The following is a 5867-nucleotide window of genomic DNA, read 5'->3' as shown; positions in this document are numbered from 1 at the left end:
ATATCGCAAAAATTTGGGGTTAAGCCTCTGTGGTGGAGCGATCCCAAATTACTTGTTATGCAATTTTATATTAATAATAAATAATCAGATTTGTAAATTTGGAAGAAAGATTTTTTGTTGTTGTTTTCTAATATCAAGAAATACAACTGAAAGAAAAATTATAAAATAATACTGTATTAAAATGCGAAAACACCAGATGTAGTTGGGTTACAATTCTTTATTGGAATATTCGTCAACATTTAAATTAATTCAGTTGCATGTATGTCGTTCATTCGTTCAAACTACTGCAATTATAAATAGTTTTCTATACGCATATGCACTCCCGCGAAAACAGCGGTACGTCTCCAGATTTACAACGCTAAAATCAGGGGTCCAATTCCCCTCGGTGGGCTCAGAAGATAGCCCGATGTGGCTTTGCTATAAGATAAAACTCAAACTATATGCATATATAGTAGACAACAACAAACTGTTTTATCTCAGTGTCGGCTTCGCATGGACAGTTGGTTATGATACTCAACTTGTCATCTGAGGGTCGCGGGTTCGAATCCCAGTCACCCCAGGCATACTCGTCCTTTCAGCCGTAAGGCGTTATAATGTTACATTTCACTATTCATTAGTAAAAGAGTAGCCCAAGAGTTTGCGGTGGGTGGTGAGGACCATTTGTCTTCCCTCTAGTCTTCACTGCTAAACTGGGAACAGCTAGTGCAGACAGCCCTCGTGTAGCTTTGCGCGAAATTCAAAACAAACAAAGCTAGCGTAGACAGCCCTCCTGTAGCTTTGCGCGAGATTCGAAAACAAACCAATATATATAGTCTTAGTTACAACTACCTCCTTCAGACTAAACTTCTGACTCTACACACCCCTGGGTTGAGAAGTGATATTTTACGACTCAACTACGCGTCGTGTGGCGACAGAAACGGTATCGCAACTTTTGTGTTTTGTACGAGAGGAAGTCAATCGCATTTGCAAAAACCACTAATAATTCTCATATGATTCCCCATAAAATGACTTCCTCTGTAGGTAAACACCATTTCCAGCTACTTTCATTATTGTATGAAATTGTTTCTTCCATCGCCAAACACACTTCGAGAAGCTTTAAAAATGTGGTAACTTTGAAAAAAATGTCTTTTTTCGTACTTAGTTCTGAGGAAGGAACAATGTGCCCACAAAGCCTCAACATGTCATACTGTTGTATTCAATGCCAATATTTCAAATGTAATTTCAGAATATGTGATAAATTACTGTTATGTGATTATTTCACCCCTCAGTAAAATATGGACCAAGAGATGACGCAATTCTTTCATCAGTAGGTATAGCTATTATTTGTTTGAAAAATGGTTGCTTGTGCCAAAGGTAGCTCTTGGGTATTTTCATCAAGATATGGAAGTACCAGATATTTCACTCTCTTGCAGTACATATTTCACACCATATAAGATTTTACAATGTCTCCAAAGTTCTATTTCGGAACACGGTAAACACTGTTAAGATTATAAGCTAATTCAGTCCTATGTGGTCCTTTACTGTAGTAGAATTCAGTCAATTTATTTCATGGGATAGTTGTTCGATCACTCCGGTACCCTCCCCCCTACAAACACACACAACAAAATTCACTCGGGCGTGGACCTATATGGTACCACTTCCATCTGAAAGGGTCTGTGAACCAGTTCGTTTCTATAAAATACGATTCATTAAAGTTTATTTAAAAATGAAATTAGTTTCTAAATTCGAAAAGCCTAAAAATCCGAATTAATATTAGAATGATTCCACTGTCTTATTAATAGACAATGTGATTTAAATTTAATACTAGACTAGACTCTTCACCTCTACACATCATCAACAATCGCATCATCTTTACTTATCACCAACAACCACTAGAAAATAGGAACTTCATCATGCCTTCTCCCATCTTCTTCTAGCCTTACACTACTAAGTTAGGGACTGCCAGCGCAGATAACCCTCGTGTAGCTTTGCGCGAAATTAAAAACAACAAAACCAAACTATTTCAGTAACATTCCAGGTCTCTGTCCGAGTTCGTCAGATCTCTCAGTCTTAAGTGCCAATCTATTAATGTAGGTTTTGATCTAGGTAGCGACTATGCACTTGTCTGGTGTGTCTTCACCCCCCAAAAGACAGACCAATTTTTACATCAAAATTTAATTAAAAAAAAAAAAAGCGAACTGGATCGATTATGTAACAAAGTTGGATAAGCTCATACATTGTGCTCAAAAGATCGTCACAAAGAGACGCATGTAGTCAAGTGATCACTGAATGTCCCATAAATTCAGCAAATAAACTAATTCCTAAACAGAAACAAAATATAAATAAACAAACGTGCCAACCACACACATAAAAACTCTTAAACAGCATTAAAAAACTTTAACAACTTTATAGATTATGCACGAACACCAGAGACCCGTCTCCTCAAAACAAAACAACACATATAAATACACTATGCAACAAAATAAGAAATAAAATAAAACAAGTGAAACAAGAAAGCTGAGACGCCTTTTGCAGCAAACTCAACAATCATACAGACCCTCAACAATTTTTGAATCCCCTAAAACTTTTCACAAAAGCAGAAACAAAAATTCTTACATATCTAATTACTGACCAACAAGAAACTAACTCACACAAAAACTCATGAAAGAGATCACGGATACAAAACATGTCGAATACATGAAACTATCCAGACATGAATAAACAATTTAATAGTCTAGTTAACGAGCATTTTAACCAAAATAATCATAACTAAACAGCCCAGATCCCAGTAAACACCTGGAACAAGTATTGAATCATTTCTTTCATATGTTTGCTAAATTATTACGGTAGCAACCATGATACAGTCCATAAAATAAAATAAAAAGACCCAGAGAAGAATGGCGTATTCTGTTCAGAAAATGTAGTCAGTCATTGTTTGAACATCTAACAGTACTTACTATTCAACATATTGAACTCTGGGTAAATCCCGGCCTCTAAGAAGCAAGTAATTATTCTAACGTTCTACAAGGATAAGAAAACCAATTAATAAATCGGACAGCTACTGCTCAATAGCTGTATATGAAAAATCCTAGAAGGTACAATTAGTAACAGACTATCCACTTTTCTGGAAGTTGCTCCTAAATTAACAGAAGCACGAAACAGATTCAGAAAATTCTGACAAATAACAGATTAAATGAAACAGCAATAACAATCGGAAGTAGAATTTCGACCCTCGTAAAGATAAAATTATAAAGTGTCGTGGGTAAAATGAAATTTTGTACGGATAGCATAAAATCAAACTACTGAAACAAATATTTTAAATCACTGCATGATATTTAAATAAACGTTTTCTTCTGGACAATTTACGTATAACTGTTCAGGAAATGTAACTAAATATAGAACTAATGAATCAATGTTTTATACCGATTGTATTAAATCTAGCCACGTTGAGACACCTTGATAAATTTCGTGGATGTCATTGTCTCTGACGTCATGTCCCGCCTAGCAATGCGTTCTCTAACGGCGTGTTGTGCGGATAGGGCCCTAACTAATTATAAAATTCAAACAGGCTTTCAACAGTCTTCTTCCCACTATTCGTTGGTAAAAAGAGTAACCCAAGAGTTGGCGGCGCATGGTGATGACCAGCTGCCTTCCTTCTAGTCTTATACTACTAAGTTAGAGACGGCAAGCGCAGATAACTCTCGTGTAGCTCTGTGCGAAATTCTAAAAGCAAAACCTTCTGATGATGAAATATTTTGGAGCTCGTTTCTTTGTTAATTTCATGAGGGAAGGAAAGATTGTTTTGACTCTAAAACATTTCTAACAGTTTTCTTTTTTTAATGTGCCAGTCAAAATAAAGAGAAAACAGATTTATTCCACAGAAAATGTCTTACTCAAACTTTTGTTATCCAGTTTTTCTCACGCAGATTGACACAGCTTTTAAAACGTGTTTTTATAATATTTACTGAGCTTTGTGACATAGCAGTCAATTTGTTACATTTTGATATAGTTGTAGAAATACAAATTCAAAGCAATGACATCACTTACTGCCACTCACATTACTTCCCTATATATTAATTATTCAATCACCCCCGTAAGCAAAGTCCATTCTTCTAAATTAGTCACCTAAGTTTATGCAGTGTTAGAATTACAAAATAATTTATGTATTACTTCACAATCGTTCAGAATTTACTCTTTTAATGCTTTAGTTATAAAACTTATGAAATACACACTCAAAAAAATAGTATATTTTCAAACTTTGTAAGGTAACTTTCTCTAAGTTTAGATTTTAAGTCTTAATTAAAAGTAATGAAATTTTCATTGAAAATTAAAAATAAGTTTCTGTAACCAGTTAACAGTAACCAATTTAACGTTTGATAACTTTGAAATTAATTGTAAGTATTCATTAACCACGACAACATAAAGTTTTCCTTATCTTTTTATTTTGTAATATAATTACAAGTTCATTTATTTTAATCCTAAGTGGATTGTAGGAAGTAGCAACGTTGTATTTATCCTTAATAACGATTAAAATCAAGCATTTGAAAGATAGCTCAGACTGTTCGAGACAGACATCTGGCATCATTAAGCCTAATTTACACATTAAAAAATTCACACGTTACAAGGACACTAACACGATTTGTAAAGCTGCATAATTTCTAAGTGGGTGTTTGCAAAAATTATCTCACATTCATTATTAATATTTTATTTTGGATTGAAACTTCATATTGTTACTTCCCGAACAAGCTTATTGGCCAAAATATATACCTGAATAAAATGCAAGTTAACTAACATGTTCGTACCCTTACATTTAAGAAAGAATTACATCTTAAAATCACACAACAGTACTAAATCTTCACTGAAAATAAAAACATTCATTATGAATCACTAACAATACTGTTGAATCTTGTGTGCAATGCAGTTTGGAATAATTAAGTTTTTAAACTCATGTAATTTTAATTCAACAACTTTAATTTTTTAATTGAAAATTCAAAACACATATTTACTGAATAACTTTCCTATGAGTGCTATTTCTATTTAACATCTGTTAAAAAAATACTTAACCAACCAACTTTGTGTTCGTGGGAATGTACTCAATATAATTAGAGGAATGATTTACATTTTTTAAATGTTTTACAACAAATAAAAATATTTTAATCTATATTAAAGAACTTTCTTAAAATTACAAATTTAATTTCATTAAACAACACTTACAAGATTAAACTATTTATGTAGTAATTAACTGTAATTTTTATTAGAATGCTTTATTCCCTATGCACACTAAAAATATTTTAGTAGAACAAAACAATTAAAATCATTTATGCACCAAGAATGTTTATATCATAAACTATGCTACCAATATAACATTTCACTTGTTAATTGAGCCTGCTGAAAAACAAAAAATTCAAATTTGAATACATCTGTTTAACATGACAAGTTAATTATTTTACACTCCAGCTAATAATGTTCACACTGAGTATTTCCAATGACTGGGAAATATACACACATATACATACAAAATCATCAACTGACTTACCAGAATAAGCTTTCCATCTCATATGAGAAATTCCTGTTACGTATGAGATGAATATTCTGACTATACAAATTAGACATTTTCAAAAGAACTCTGAGCAAGTTCCTACAGGATTTCACTAACAAAGTGCCTGCATGTTGCAAAAATATATTTTTTAAAATGCAGAGGTTTACCCAGAATATGTTAAGTAATGTACTATGGGATGGAAACCATCAAGTATTCATCAATATAAATTCCTTCCAAAACAATAAAAATAGATTAAGCAACTTGTATATCTGAATTTTAGTAAAATATCATTCATGAAACAACTATTCCTACTGTTGTGTGTACTTTATTTTTTGTCATTTAAAGCTTA

The sequence above is a fragment of the Tachypleus tridentatus genome, chromosome 13 (genome assembly GCF_004210375.1).
Source record: "Tachypleus tridentatus isolate NWPU-2018 chromosome 13, ASM421037v1, whole genome shotgun sequence".
Taxonomy (NCBI): Eukaryota; Metazoa; Arthropoda; class Merostomata; order Xiphosura; family Limulidae; genus Tachypleus; species Tachypleus tridentatus.
This window is presented reverse-complemented; position numbering follows the sequence as displayed.